Source organism: Silurus aristotelis (assembly GCF_946808225.1).
Source record: "Silurus aristotelis genome assembly, chromosome: 5".
In the NCBI taxonomy this organism is placed as follows: domain Eukaryota; kingdom Metazoa; phylum Chordata; class Actinopteri; order Siluriformes; family Siluridae; genus Silurus; species Silurus aristotelis.
This window is the reverse complement of record NC_139578.1, coordinates 2,374,263-2,391,338: the sequence shown is the minus strand read 5'-3', so window position 1 is coordinate 2,391,338 and position 17,076 is coordinate 2,374,263. Positions and strand designations below refer to the sequence as shown.

General features: G+C 40.5%; 1 long non-coding RNA gene across 2 annotated transcripts; it reads left to right on the top strand.

Annotated features, from left to right (window-relative positions):
• The first annotated feature begins 4,366 nt into the window (after positions 1 to 4,366).
• On the top strand, positions 4,367 to 7,325 carry LOC310726052. Of its 2 annotated transcripts, none has more exons than XR_014533619.1 (2): positions 4,367 to 5,144; positions 6,975 to 7,325. It is a non-coding gene; the product is annotated as an uncharacterized lncRNA (long non-coding RNA). The 2 variants fall into 2 exon arrangements; XR_014533620.1 differs by having other exon boundaries at positions 5,892 to 7,325.
• Positions 7,326 to 17,076: the final 9,751 nt, after the last annotated feature.

Genomic DNA, 17,076 nt, shown 5'->3' with positions numbered 1-17,076 from the left:
ACTCCTTCCATAAATATTCATCTTATTCAAAACATAACACTATCAACAATGAAATGTTAAAAAAAACATTAAATATGTTTGTACTTGCAAAAAAAAAAAAGTCCTGTGAATGACTTGTTACTATAGAAATAATAGTCTTTGAATGAGGGTAGTAATATAAAAACACTTCTAGAAAAATAGTCGATAGTTTCCGATCAATCGAATTTCAGACTCCATGTAATCAGTTGTTTTTATTTTTGCATTTAACGATCAAACAATCATTTTGATTCAGTCAAATGGTTTTGTCTACGTCTATGGCAGTGAACCAGTGAGCGGCCTGTAGACCTAGTCATCCCGGAGTTGTACCCATCCCCCTCTACAAAGCATTTAAGTAACGCCCTTGCTCAGAGGACGGGCCCCATTTGTGGTACACAACTTGCGTAGACTATAGACATTTTGAAAAATACAGGCAATGCATTCTGTAGGACGTTGTGGTTGACCACAACCCTACACAAGATAGTTATTTTTTCTCTTCTGACACCAAATTTAGCTCATGAAAGCTTTAGTAATTAGCTGATCAGTTGAATCGAGTGGTGCTCTAAGATTGGCTTCAAATTCTGAAAGAATTAAAAAATGTCCTTAGCTTTTTAAAAGATTACCTTGACTAGTTTCATTCTCCATTGAACAATGCATAAGGTTAGCATTGGCTTCCTGTGTTAAACTGCATTTATAAAAAAAAACAGCCATTTCTATAATTAATTCTTAGTCAGGCTGTTGCTATTTACACCATATTTGCCTTGTAATTTACTAAAAAATAAATTAAAAATTAAAGAAATTCTATGAATTTCTTAGATCTAAATAATAACATAATAATGCATTAGTAAAGTATGTTTTGTCTTATTAGGTATATATTTAAGCTACTTGATCGAGCTACTTGTTCCTGGTAAAAAAAAAAAAAGACCGCTATAGAACAAGTTAATTTTGCTCGCTGTAGCTCATTAGCTTGACCACGCATGATGGTTTCGCTCCTGTTTATCCAAAACATCCTGCGGTCTCTCCTGGCCTCCCTTCCGGCCAAACTCACTCTGAGTCATGGCTACAGGAACTGCCTCAGGAACTGCCTCGCCTGATGTCTCACGAGATATTATCGGGTCTGCTAAGAAGGAACATCGCAAGCATTTAATCCTGAGGAGTTTGTCTTTTTGCGTCTCTTGACTTCAAATCTGATATCATTTTATATGACAAACACCTGGATCCTTAGACAATGCCATTAGCTGCCTTGGTATGAGAGCAGAAGTTAAATCTTTCTTCACACTGACAACAGAGTTTGGATTTAGACCCACTATTTTTACATGCAGGACATAGGAGAAAATACAGTCTACCAGGTAATGATGATAATATAGGAGAATTAAAGGAAAACCAAAAAACAGCTGATTAAATGTTTATAGTTCAGGTGCAAAATGATGAACCAGCAATGACTGAGAGAGTGGAGCCGTCCATGGAGATAAGCATCCTTGACCACAGCACAACATTCAAACCGTGGAAACATTATTAGCTAACATAAAGCTGAAAATGGAAGTGCTGTTCACTGCAGCATAGCTTGCTTCGTTAAACAACAAATCTGTTTTGAAGAAATAAAAAATTGTAGACAAAAACGATTGATTCTAAAGCAACTACCTAACTAGTTTTCTCCAAGTCATTTTCTTGATCAGTATTTGTACTTTCACTCAAGTGAGTTATCACTACAGGAACAGCTTTTGTACTCGCTACACTTTACAGCAAGTACAGCAACCAATTTCTCTGACATTATGCCTCCTTATGGAGCTATTACCAATTTTAGACCTATTTCCACTCTTTTCTACTGTTCCTTGGCATGAAAAAATGTTCCCTAGAATTAAAACCTATTTACACATGCCTGCACAATTCATATCGATCTACACTCTAGAAAAATCATATCGTCCAGCATATCATCCAAATAGGAGAGGTGATCTATGTATGTTCTATCTTAAAAAAACATTATGCAGAAGAAGTACTCATTCATATGGAGTAAGCACTTTACTTTATTGTATCAGGCAGGAGGAGTTAACCAGATAACATGAAGAAAACCCACACAGCACATGAGAAGAACATGCAACATTCCACACAGACAGTAACCTAAGCTCAAGATCAAAACAAGGACCCTGTGGTTATGAGAAGGTAACAGCATTCTTTACTTTGAAATAAACTTTCCTTATAACTAATAGCATCTAATTTCCTGAAGATAATCCAGACCAGAAGAAGATATTGTTCCTTGCTCTAATGAGTATATGAACAATGAATAAATGGTGTTGCATTGTCTTCATCCCCAATCAATTGGTACCTCAGAAACGTATGCAAAAATTGACAGAAGTATTCTGATTTCTCAGTTGCACCAAGCCCATGGAAGAAGGTGGTCTTCTGTAATTTCAGTGGTATCTGAAATTTATAATCTAGTTAATCTGGAACCAGTTTTGATTTATTCATTGATAGAAACACAAAGCACTTTTGTACGAGTTGAAATCATGAGTTAACTCATGACAATCATGTGAATAATTGCAATTAAATATTTTTATCAATTGACAGCCATAATATATAAATATTGAATTATAAATAAATATATACTATAGAATTGAACCTTAGATATATTTTACAGTAGTCAATGTACAATGTGCAACTGGCAACAAAAGTGTGTACACCCTAAATGAACATGTCAAACCTGAGTTCAAAATAGTCCAATATTTTGAGTCCAATATTCTGTGTGAGCACCATTATTATCTAGCACTGCCTTAATCCTCCTGGGCATGGAATTCACAACTGCTGCACAGGTTGTTGCTGGGATCCCCTTTTTGACACCACGGTGCTGCTGGATGTTAAATACACGGCACTTCTTTGTATGGAGACATACTTGGCCACTCCATCACCTTCGCATTCAGCCTCCTCAGCAAGGCAGTTGTCATATTGGCGGTGTGTTTGAGGTCATTATTATGTTGGAAAACTATCGTTCGACCTAGTTTCTGAAGGGAGGGCATCACCACCATGCTTGACTGTAGGCAAGACACTATTTTCTTGGTACTCCTCACCAGGGCATGGCCACATATGCTGGACACCGTCTGAGCCAAACAAGTTTATCCTAGTCTCTTCAGACCACAGGACATGGTTCCAGTAATTCATGCTTTTGGACAGGTTGTTCTTTACCAAACTGTTTGTGGGCTTTCTTGTGATCCAGCTTCAGAATAGTCTGCCTTCTGAGACGATGGCCATGAAAACCGACTTGTTGCAGTGTGAGGCGTATGGTCTGAGCACTGACAAGCGGACCTTCCGCTTCTGCGACCTCTAAAGCAATGCTGGCAGCACTTGTGCGTTTGTATTTTCAAAGCCAGCTTCTGCACCTGACACACAGCACGAGGACTCGACTTCTTTGATCGACCCTGTTCTGACTGGAACCCATCTAACCTCTGTATGACCAGTTTCAGGGTGCTACGGATCCTTTTATATCTTTAAGGAGAGCAACAATTCTAATTATCAAATCCTTGTGCCATGTTGAACAACCACTGGTCAGTATGACAAAATTGTACGTTGCATGGTTATGTGATGTACAACTGTTATCACTTAGGGTGTACACCCTTTTGTTGGCAGCTATTTTGACAATAATGGCTGTCTATACTACTATGCAAGCTGCACAAATGACTACTGCAAAATATATACAAGTTTCATTTCTATAGTATTCTCCCTTGAGAAGATATACTAAAATGGTTGCTGAAATATGAGGGGGTTTATTTACTTTTGTGAGATAATATATATATATATATATATATATATATATATATATATATATATATATATATATATATATATATATATATATATATATATATATGTGTGTGTGTGTGTGTGTGTGTGTGTGAGTGAGTGTGTGTGAGTGTTCTGTGCTTCAGGTTCAGCTTCTTCCAGAAAGGAGCCCAAAAAATTCACATTGACGCCTATAATTCAGAACTATCTTCCAATGAGTGAGGTAGAAAGCGAGGGAAAGAGAGTGAGAGTGTGAGAGAGAGAGAGAGAGAGAGAGAGAGAGAGAGAGAGAGAGAGAAAGAGATGGAGGAAGAAGAGAGGACGAGGGAGATAGTGAGGGATGGAGAGAGACTTGACGAGACACTCCGAGAATAGTAAATACTCGCTTTTTTCCCCCACCACTGCTGCACAACCAAGAAATCTTCTCCACTGCACCTCGTACACAGTAGATATAATACATATCCATATATTACTATATATATATTTATTATTGCTCCCCAACCCTGACCCACCTGATAATGCTTGTTTCAATCATGTACCGTGTGTTATGATGATGAGTGCATGGCGATTAATCGCAGTACGTGTTAGTATTTTCAGTTCATGAAATTGTATAGTCTTATGTGCAACATGCATCTGTGGGTGACGAGGGAAAAGAAAAGAAAAAGAAAAACAGCACTGCAAACAAGTTGTGGCGAATTGCATCATGGTACAAACATGCACCAAACCTCAAAAATTCACTCGTTTCAACCATGGCAAATTCACATAGAGCATACCTCAGACACACACTCTCTCTCTCTTTCTCTCTCTCACTCTCCCTCTCTTTCACTCTATCATGTCAACCTCTGAGGCACTGAAGTAGATCTAGCGCTAGACCCCAAACTTTATCACTGCCTTATCGCACCGTCCATATCAATCGTCGTGCCTTCTCCATTCAGAAAACTAAACAGCACGAAAACGAACACGGATGTTAGGGAACGACATGCTGAAGTCGCTCCCCCTTTTAACGCAGGACCGTACATGTATAATGTACGTGTATTTCTGGTTCCCCTGTTGAATTATATCGGTAGAGGCAGGCTTCAAGGAAAAAAAATCTCATTATTAGTGCCAGGAAGAAATCCTCTTTGCTCTGGGCTGCGTGTTGTGGGTGTTGGAGCAATGGGGGGTGGGGGTTGAATAGAGCGTAGAGCTCTCTGTGTGTGTGTGTGTGTGTGTGTGTGTGTGTGTGTGTGTGTGTGTGTGTGTGTGTGTGTGTGGGGAAGGAGAAGAGAATGGAAATGCAGAGAGGACTGCAAGAGAGATACCGGAGTCACTCAACCTGATCTCCAACAAATTTAGAAGGAAAGAAATCGTAAGCAAAGGTATGGCAAACCTAGAACTCCATCCCAAACATAAGGATTTGGGATTCGGTATGAATTTTACAATACATGCACCTACCATTTTAATGGAAGCAACTGTACGCTGACCGTTATCCAGTCAGCCAATCACACGGAAGCAGCACAGTTCGTAAAAATTATGCAAATAGGATTTAGACTGTGGCTGAGTATTTTACCCATCCAACCACTCTCCGGAATGGCGTGGAAAAACAAAAAACATCCAATGCTACAGGTGAAAGCGTGTTGTAAGATGAGGAAGGTCAACGCAGAAAGGATAGACAGGTTCAAGCCTACAGGAAAGTGCGGTCAAGCAATTGACCACACTTTGCAACCGTGCCAAGCAGAAAAGCATCTCAGAATGCACAATATGTCAAAGCAGCCAAGGACCAAAGTATCATGGTAAACTCCTGTCAAAGAATCTAAAGCTACAGTGAACAAAGTGGTCACTGTTTTAATTGACTAGTATCTCTCTTCTATTTAATTAATAAAAAATACTAGTTGCTCACTATGCCACCTTTCTTGGCCTTGATTGCCTCTCGGTTCACATCTTGCTGAAGCAAACGTAATGCCTGAGCTGCAAGCCAGGACTAACAAGAAAAAAACATGACCTACAGTATGTGTCCGCATTTCTCCTTATTACCATACAGGCATCTTCCCATCACAACCCATTGTTTATTTCAACCCATCCCTCTACTTGTTCAAGCACCTCTATTTTTTCTTCTTGCATATCAGGAGATGCCCTTTCACTTGATTTATACCACCACAAGCTGGCTCAGAATCAGGGGTAATTATTTGATGAAACCGGAGCTGGGTGGCCCACTCGGGATACTCGTTTAACCTTGGTGGTTTAACTGAAACAACTTGGATCCCATGTCGGATAACCATCTTGGCGGCAGGTGCACAACGCAAGGCCCAGCGTCTCCCCAGATTTCGGATTCGGTAGTAATTTCTTCACTAACTGCATGTTTATTCACCCAGAATCGTTGCTGAAGACTTCAACCACTCCAACCTGAGATCTGTACTACTGTACTGTCTGTACTGATAAATTTCACCATAATGTCTCCTGCACTACCAGAGGGAACAACACACTGGATTAGGTATACACAAACATAGCTGAGGCATACACGGCTATTCCCCTCCCCCACTTGGGTCAGTCTGATCGCCTCTCTTTGTTTCTGCTACCCAAATACACACTACTGTTCAAACGAGTGAAACCAGCTGTGAGGACAGTAAAGGTATGGCCAGAGGGGGGCATTTCTTCTCTACAGCAACAGTTTCAGGATACTGACTGGAACATGTTTGCCTCACAGGTCACACTAGAATCTCACACAGACATGGACATCTACACATCATCTGTTTTGGACCATATCAACACGTGCATTGACAATGTCACTACCGTCAAACACATGAAATGCTTTCCCCATCAGAAGCTGTGGATGAACTCTGAGGTCCGTCTCCTGTTGAAAGCAAGAGATGCTGCTTTTAAATATGACAATGCAGAGGACTGCAACAGAGCCAGGGCCAACCTGAAAAGAGGTGTTAGGAGAGGCAGACACACATACAAACTCCACATTAAAGACCATTCCACAACTCTGAACCCACACGCATGTGAAAAGGCGCATCCAACAAACCAACACCACGATCTCTACCAACCAGCAGTGCCTTCCTACCGAACAACCTCAATCACTTTTTTGCTCGTTTCAATCAAGGCATAGGATATTTCACCTCAACTACTGACTCGACTACTGCTAACAGTCCACTTTTACTCTAACCTGTACTTCTTGAGAAGTCCTAAGAAAGTTGATCTGTCCCCAGGGATTCAGAATTTTTACCGCTGCATCATCGAGAGCATCCTGACCATCTTCATCACTGTATGGTAAGGAGGCTCCACTGTGTGTGAACGCAAAGCCCTCAAAGGGTGATCAATATCGCCCAACACATCACTGGCACCAAACTACCTGCCATTGAACACCTTCACCACAGCAGATGCGGAGAGCTCACAACATCATCAAGGACTTTAGACATCCCAGTCACAAAGTGTTTAACCTCCTTCCATCAAAAAGGAGATACAGGACTTACGCGCCAGAACCAGCGGGTTCAGAGACAGCTTTTTTTCCATCCACCATCACCCTAATGAACTCTACACTACACCTTTAGATCACTGTATTAACACTGTATGTAACTTCTTTACAATTGTACATTTTGCCTATTGTACTTTTTATACCCCCGTTTCTCTACACATATTGTGCCTTGAATAAATCTGCACTACTGTTTTATTTATGTGGATCTATATATACCTTACTGAACATCCTGCCTAATATTTCACATTTACATATATATATATATATTTAGTGTACTTGTTATTCAGCTTTTGCAGTTTTTTTTCAATGCCATAGCCTTATAACCTTCTACTTGTTGTACCTTTAAAAGTGTCTGCACATTTTTCACTGCCATAGCTTTTATATTTATTCACAGTACATATGTTTATATATAATTACATGCTGTACATATACTCACATATTAATCAGCACCCTTGTCAATTTGCATATGTGCTTCCATTAGCACTTCTGGTAGATGCTAAACTGCATTTCATTGCTGTGTACCTGTGCAATGACAATAAAGTTCTATCTATCTATCTATCTATCTATCTATCTATCTATCTATCTATCTATCTATCTATCTATCTATCTATCTATCTATCTATCTATCTATCCATCCATCCATCCATCCATCCATCCATCCATCCATCCATCCATCCATCCATCCATCCATCCATCCCCACCAATGTAAAATGGATTGATTTTTTTTGTAATACTATGAATTGGACAGCTTTGTCTTCAAGCATCTCGTTTTTGGTTTATCCTGTTGACTCTACGTGCCCATTGGATTGAACGAATGATGTTGTTTCCGCATACCCTTATAAGATAACAAGACCGCAATAAGCTGATTCTTCCGCCGCAAAATTCGGACCGGACAGTCAGGCCTGGGATAACACTGCCATGAATAAAAAGACAAAGGCTTTGTGTTGGTTCTTTGGGAGTTAGACTCCGCTGCGAGTTTGTTGTGAGGGCTCGACTTGCCGCATTCGCAGTGGCATTTCTCGTTCTCGCCCCCCTCCACCTCCACCTCCACCATTCAGTGTATACCCCCCCCCCCTTTTTTCGAGGCTTTTTCGCTTTCGCACCAGCCAAGCTCGGGATGGCCATTAATCACCGGCTAAAATGATAGATGTTCCTCACGGAATGAGTAGATGCACCATGCATACAGAAATAACCTGCTGTGCTGGCTCAAGAAGCACACACAAACACTTTGTCTCTCACACACACACACATTCACACACTCACACTACCCTCTCTAGCCCTTGTTTCCTTGCACACTTCTATTTCTATAATATTTCCCCATACATACCAAAAAAATTTCCTTAATACCTCTTGTATTGGTACGGATCAGTGCAAAAAGCAGGTCCCTGTGACCAGTTTGGGTTTGGTGATGTTTACCTTCGCCATCCCAGAAGCACCTGCAAAATTAGCATAGAAAACAAGCCTTGCCGTTCCAGATGGATCTCCATCTGAGTGCTGAATAATCAGACCTCTTCTAGGTATGATTGCACCTAAACACAGTGAAAATAGGCCTAGTCAATCATTAACGCTATGCATCATCTGTTACGTTGTTTATTTTCTTTTAGATTTCTAATCAGACATTTACTTATTTTCAGACACCTTTTTTTGTCGCTGTCCTCTGCTACGTTTCTTAAGCGTATATCTCCAGCTCTGCCACACAACCTCTACAGCCACCATTTTTTTCATCTGGTTCTTTTTTTTTTTTAATTGAATGTGGTCCCAGGCACCTAGGACGGAAAAAGACACCCTTTTTTTTGAGCAAGCGCTGTTGCATCCAATTACAGATGGGGAAAAAAGGGGGGCTAGCTAAAGCCCAGGAAGAGTTTATGACCCTTTCCACACATCTGGGATGAAAAGCAGGCTGTTTTTCTTTTTTTTTTTCAAGCTTGAGGAGAGGCACAGGCATGTCTGCGAGAAAAGAAGTGGAGAAAACAGGTTTTTTTTTTTCTATGCTTGCTGGCTGTCTTGACGCCGGTGAAGCAAGTTAACGACATGCAAATGAAATGCGAGCACCCCGTATCTTCACTCCACGGCCTAATGAGAAATTCCGGGATTTTTCCAGCACACAAACAGAGGAAAACCCACCCCACCACCACCACCATAACTACAAAATGTCTGGATGTCTGTAGGTAAGAATTATCTAGGGGACACAAGAAGCAAAATCACTGATAGGGTCAATTTTCTGGCAATCTACACCAGGCACAAAAGGAAACCTTAAACCTCCTATTTTTTTTATTGGAATTGGTTATGTGCTAATATTGTCTGTAATGTCTCGTTTTTTCATCTGGTCAAGAGTGTAACTGTGAAAATTTTTACATATTAATCCCAACATTACTCGCTGTTCTGAGTGGAAAATCAATGGCATTTAAAATTGGTTCGAACCAATTCGTTCAAACCAAGAACATAGAACCATTCCCAGTTTTGCCATGGTTACTCGGCAGATTCCTCGTTAGCAGTGGGTTAATTAGCATAGCTAACAGGGTTTCTAGGGGAGGGGCCTTGTTAATTAGAGATTAAAGTCGCCTTAAGCTGGAGGCTGTCGTCTGCTGGATTTATTAATGCAGTACAGCTTTAATTGTTCCTCGAGCCACACAAACCTCCAGCTCCTCCATCATGAGCTAAGGGGGATGGGGTCAGTCCGGTCAATTACACTGACCCACACCTCCGACACTCTACTTCTATTCAAGACTGCCACTTAACTGATTAGAGTTCAGAAAAATGCAATAGAATCAACATATAAAATCCCCCAAGACGTAGTATAGAAAAAAAAGATTAATTAATGATACAATTAATTCAATTCTTTGCTTTTATCCACGTGGTCTGTCTTTCCCCTCCACATTTCAGAGGGGGACAAAAAAAAAAAAAACAGCATTTGCCTGCAACAAGCCGATTTGGAACAGTGCCACCGATAAAAATGTGTCTTGCCAGACCAGACCCATAAAAAAGAGACATTTAAATTCTCCTGAGGTTACGTATTGGGCATAAATGAGCAACTCCAGTCCACAGTAATCAGTTCCACAGGCTCGGCTGCATTAGAAGATTCAGTGAGGTCATCGAGTGTGTAACGCGCCTGGCGAGCGCCGTGCATCTTTGCAAATGTGACCACAATGAGTCAGGATGAAGCAGCGGCGAGGAAAACGTGGAGCCGGAATCTGGAACGAAAAGAAAAAGGGAAGATATTGTTAGGAGGATGAAGATGATGGACGGGGGTTAGAAAGAGAATGTAGGAGGGAGGAAAGGTATATTTGTGTGTGTGTGGAGATTATAAAACAAAGACCCAAACTGGCCCAGCTGTAGTAAAAGCTTTTCAATAATGACTACTGGTAGTGATTGATACAGTGAAGATGTATATTATAATAATTTCCATATTTATTTCCAACAGATGAAATAAGAAATATGGAATGAGATGTTCTTATGCCAAATCCTTGTATCCATTGGACCCATGAATGAAATACACATCAGCCAAACCGGAAGAAAGGCCCTACAGACCTCTCTCCAGTTATTCCACGCCAGTTGTGTTTTCCATAACCCGGTAGAACACGTGGTGATAAATCCCAACCTGGTGTCTTTCTTTTCGCAAGTCTTCCTGCAGTTCTGCTTTTGTCTGAGTGATGGAGGCATATATTGTTGACAGTCGTGCCCCAGGCCAAGCCTGCAGAGCCTCTCATGTCTCTTTGCGGGGCCTCCATGATTCCCCCCCCCCCCACCCCCATTCCTTTACGTACACACACACACACACAGCATGTGTACAAACTACAGACACAGGGAGGTATAAAGGGCCAGGGCTTCGTTCTTTAGTTTTTCTCTTTAGTGAAGAAGCATGGCTTCTATTATTCTCCCCCACAAATTAGATAAACCTTGCAGTTTTCTGTGCGTGTGTGTGTGTGTGTGTGTGTGTGTGTGTGTGTGTGTGTGTGTGTGTGTTTTAATTCATTCATAAATCCTGCTTTTCAACATTTCTTCTCCATGCGCAAAATATATAAAACTCTTTGGCACTTGTACCAACAATTCTTCCATTGGCAAATCTCTGCTTGCAACTTTGGGCCCTTTTTTTATAAAGTCTCTCTCCGCAATGCTGTCAGCGGCTAACCAGATCTTGCCACGGTTCCATGCAAATTGTGCATCAAGGGGTGTCTCGGTTTACCGAGTAAAACAGTCGAGTATTAAGAGCATGCCTTGCGTGTGTTAAGAGGCGTACTCTCAATGGAATGTGGAAGGAAAAGAATCCATTGAGAAGAAAAGCGAGACGTCTCAGTGGAGGACAGGAGAGAGAAAGAGAGAAAGAGAGAGATAGAAAGAGAAAGCGATGAAAAAGGTAGAGCACAGATTAAACCAAACAGTCTGCTTTTATACGTAAATGATGTTAACTCCTCTTACAACATTTTGGCTGATCTGTATGAAGATATCCAAGAATAATATGATTCCAATTAGAAAATATGTTGTGGTAAAAGAGAGAGAGAGAGAGAGAGAGAGAGAGAGAGAGAGAGAGAGAGAGAGAGAGAGAGACAGAGAGAGAGAGAGAGAGAGAGAGAGAGAGAGAGAGATACAGAGAGATAGACAAAAAGGAGAGCATAGGAAATCAAACAGATCTCATCATCTAGACGGTGTTAATCTCAGACATAAAGTACTGCTTGATCTGTTTTAAGATGTGCAGTCTTGCATATAGTGACAGTGCCATTAGCCTGGCGAGGAATAATGAGATTTAGCTCAATTAGAAGACATTATAAGGTGTAGTGAGAGAGAGCTAGGGAGAGAGAGAGTGAGAGAGAGAGAGAGAGAGAGAGAGAGAGAGAGAGAGAGAGAGAGAGAGCGAGAGAAACAGAAAGTGAAGGATAGCACATGAGAGAATAGATATGCTTTTATCCAAATGTTTTGCAAATATTAAGCAAATTTCTGGAAAGGTTGGCAAGAATCGTTGCATTTCCATGAATTACTGGGTAATGGAACTGAGTCTGACAAGGTGACGTAATAAAAAGAGCAACGGCAATACACGGGTAGTCATGGAGAACGTGTTCTTTTTTTAAATTTTGATGTGCTTGGTGGGGCAGGAATTCTAAATTCACATCAATCAGGTGTGATCAGGTTTGATGACCCTGGAGAACCTCTGTTGATCCTTTAACTTATGAAGACACCAGTAAACCTGATGGCATCCGACAGGTACCATTCCACAAACAACAGGTTCCTTTAGGACTATGGAATGTGCACTGCTGATACCACTCAAAAAGCTGGAGCCTCGGTCCCCACCATTGGGTTTACATGCTGGAGGTACGCTGAGTCAAGCAAAAAAAAAACTAGCTCCCTTGAGCACCCAAGAAGAAATGTCTTTACAAATTGATTTATGTATTACCAGCCTCGCCAGTGGCCTCTGAACCATCCATTAAGATACCACACACTGCAGCTGCTAAGCCGACAGAACAGGAGGAGAAACCTTTCAGTGGTGTTGGTGGGGAGGGGGGTTGGATCGAGGAAGTGGTAGAGGAAGCTTAGCTTGTCAATTTAAATCCAGATCTCTCAATCTCTGGATGACTAAAACTATAAAATTAGATATTTTTCCAAGTGGTTCAACAGTAACACATTCACCCTATTGTCAGGAGATCACCGATGCTGCATCCATGACTGAGAATACAAGACAGCAAAATTGGCTGTGCTGTCTGAGTGGGTGGAATGACATACTCTCTCCCCTGTCAATCAGAGCAACGCTAACCAATCTTGGGTGTCTGTGTAGTTTAGAGGGCGTTAGCGCTGTCCTCCAAAGGAAGCCCTTTACCCTTTACCCTCACTGCCTGGTAGCTGTTGTGGAAATTGGCAAATGACCAAATGGAGTAAAATGTTTAAAAAAAAAGAGAGAGAGAGAGAGAGAGAGAGAGAGAGAGAGAGAGAGAGAGAGAGAGAGAGAGAAAACAGAACCATACTCTGGTAAAAAGACATAGCCAATCTATGCTAGTTTAAATTTTATCACACACAATACATTAAATCAAACGAGCTTCCTGTATCAAAGCACTCAGCTTTGCTGTGTCTCCCTCTGTTTGAGAAGTGAAGAGCATGAATACTGCGGTGCGGATAAGTTCAGAACTAGTTCTGCATACAAAGAACCCTTATAATTGAGAGAGAGAGAGAGAGAGAGAGAGAGAGAGAGAGACACACAGTCTCATGAATGCAAATTTGTAATAACGTACACTAGTATAAAAGTTACAGTTGACTCTAAAAGTCCTTCCAGCCACAATCTTTGTACACTTTTATGGCCGCAAACTTCAGAATTTGGATAGTTGCATTCTTATTGGTTCCCTACACTTTCATGTGCTGGATTCCAGGTAAAAACACTGCATTTCAAAGCAACATATAATGACTTGATTGAAAAACAATGTCTGTGGTTGGTCAGCTGCCATATCAGTGAAATTGTGCTTTTCTGTGGGTGGATCTTGGCCACATTTATTGACTGAATGTTCCATATGCTCTAGCTAGAAATCTGGTTTGGGAGTGAAGAAACTTGGTAGTCACAGTCTTTAGTAAAAACTTCCTTTGATTAAGAGCAAACACTGCTTAAATGGTGTCTTATTAAATCTCTCATCATCTAATAACTAATAAATAGAATGTCAACACTTTGAGACTGGATATTGAGGAATGTTAAGGAAACCACAATGTCCTTTAGCTCAAAATCAGAACAAGACCACATTCCTACATGGCACCAGAAAACAAAAAAAAGTGCAAAGTGAACCCAGAATTACTGGATCATCAAATCAAACCTTTGCCCTGTAAGCCCTATTTGCTTTGCTGGGTTCTTCTGCCAAGGCAGAGGTCTTGGGTTGGGACTCCACACTGACTTCACATATGATGCATATTAAGACCCAGTTGGAGCCCGTGGCTCTTAACCAAATGGTGTGGGGAATTCTGGGAACACAGGGCTGACTTAAGTGTTAATAGAGACCATTCCAGCAGCGGCATCAGCATTCCAAAGTGGGCGTTTCCGTCAGAAAAGTGACAATGCAAGGGTTGGAGATTCCTTGGAGTTATATACTATACTAAGAATTTTTGTAAGAAGCTGCATACTCTGGCTTCTACGATTTCATTAAGCATTCTTTTTATTATTTCATTGCTGCCAATGGGAAGATGTTTATTTTTTATATTTCGTTCACAAAAGTGTTTCTTCTTCATGCATTCCTGAGGAGTCCTTTTATGCTGGCTGAATCTGGACCTTCGTAGCTGTGATGTGATATTGTTCACTGTAATAAGCTTTGAAGGAAATAAAATTGATTTAAATTGAGTTAAGCCAAATCTGCATCATGATGTAGCTTCTGAAATTTCCTTACCGGATGTGAGGCCTTCGAAAGTTTTGTTAAATTACAATGGCTTGATGTTCTTGGAGACACCAGAATAGCGTTATGCACCTTATAAACACATTATAATCGATGAACACCTGGTAAGTGGGAAGGCTATATATAGCGTAAGGTGTACATAATTTCCATATTGACAATTAAGGTTTGTCAAGCCCTCACGCTTGTGTAAATATGAACGCAGTCATTCGCCAAACGGGATTGGGTCAGGTTGTCAAGGCGTGCTGGCAGTCCGTTTGGGAACACAACGAAAAAGTGAACTGAATGGATTAGGACTCAAGGCCCTAAGTAAACATACCCACCGGATCTTTCAGATATTTACAATTCCAGTGGAACCTCCTTCGCAGCTGCTTTTGTTTAAAGTTGCTGACTTAATTTATGGAAGGTAAACAGTGACAAAAGTAGAGTTCCTGCACGGTTCAACTGGAAGGAAACGACAAGAGATGACAGCAATTGCCTGGCCTAAATCTTCATCTAAACTGCAGTGATTGACCGCTCACATTATAGCTGTACAGAGATGGCAAATGTACTTCACTTAAGCAGAAGTACAGATTCTCATGTTTTGATAGTTGAAGTACTGACTACACCTTAAAGTAAACAAGTTTGGGCTCTGACATATACTTAAGTAAATAGTAGCAATTACTACTACCTGTTTTAGTGGAATGCTGGTAACTGGCCCTGACATCATATTAATATATTAATCCAAAAAAATTTCACATTTTGTTATCTAATGAATGTATCCAGGCTGAACATCCACCATATAGAACACAAGCAGAAAAAAGATGATGAACAGGTGATGTCTCTGTTTTCAGTCATGTTTATATTGCTGACTCACTTTTTTCTCATCCATGTTAACCATATTTCTTTGTTGCCTTGCTCGTCGTTAGCTTCGTAGGCTAGCCAAGATCTGTGGTGTGTGATAGCCAGAAAATGATACGCCAGTGGTAGGTTGAAAAAGCCATGCAATGACAGGAAATAGGTTGATGGGCTGAAAACAGCAAGCAATGAAAAGAAAAAAATCACCAAATCGATTACGAGTCTGGTTTTAAAATGTAAAAAGTAGAAAGAACAGATGTTTGTGCAAAAAATTTAATGAGTGAAATTAAAAATGTTCCTGAAAAATAAATAGTGAAGTAAGTATTTGTACTTCATTAGTTCCCATCTCTGTAGCGACAATTCATTTTTTTCAGATGTAGAGTGGACATCTGCAGCTGATGCACTGCAAGGCAGACAGAAGCACAATTCAATGTCGAACAATATCTGGATTTCATTGCTCTCTTCACAGCAAGATCTAATGAATGGGTTTGTTCTTGTTTGCTTTAAACGTGACACATAGATTAGGCTGCCATAGTTTAGTAGTTTAAGGTCTTTGGATGGAAAGTCCAATTTAGTGTGTATAGTCCTTAAAACCATTTTCAATGTTCAACCATTTTTCCACTAGACATGGCCTCTGTAAGGATAGCATTACTACGTCTCACGTCGTGTGTGTTACACTGACCAAACTTGGGCGTCTCTGAGCTCATGTATGCGCAAGAGAGCAGACTGCACTTTAATCCAGCTGTGTGCAGCTGCCCTGTGATGTTCAAACAAGATACGGGTGCTTGCTTCTTACTGTGGATGGACATTGGATACTGTTTTTTTGATTGGCAGGGTCTGATTTGCAGTGGGTGGTAAATGTCAGTCATGGCTTCCTTTCATGTTACCATAGTGTTTTCTAGTGATGCCATTTATTATGTAAATGCAAGTCGAATTTCTGATGGTGGGACGTTCTAATGGTTTAATATTAATACCAACTTTAAGGTCATTGTTCAAACCATTACTTCTTTCACTGTGCACCTTTTTATCCATTTGTGATTCAGCTAAAACAAAATGCCTTTTTTAGACCCAAAACTTTGAAGTGCTAACCTGAGTGCAATAAAAAAAAGCCTGCAAATTGTATTTGTCAGGATCTAGGCCAGTAGTTTGACCCGAAGATTTGTAGTTCTCCTTCTCTGCCACACTGGATTGAACTCATTAAGACATAGCAAGAGCTGTGTCTAAAATCTTATTAATAACTTCAAAGAACTATAAATTGTGAAATACATATATTATATAGCAGAGGTCCCCAACCTTTTTTATGCGCCACAAACCGGTTTCATGCCAGACAATATTTTCACGGACCAGCCTTTAAGGTGTGGCGGATAAATACAACAAAATAAAATGATACGACCGGCATAAAAACTGGTATTTTCTAAATATAATAATAAACGTGAATCCACTGTGTTGTTTTTTTGTTCATTTTGCTAGCTTGCGGGTTTCGATTTAGCGGTAATGTATTATGTGTTAGCGGCCGGAGCAGCCCCTTTAAAAAGGTAGCAGATGTAGGTAAGACATGTGACCAGCATCAAGAGTGAGTCATAGACAGATGTGGCGGAGAGAATCCGGTAACTTTCCAAAATAATACATCGTTCAGAATCAGCTAATAAA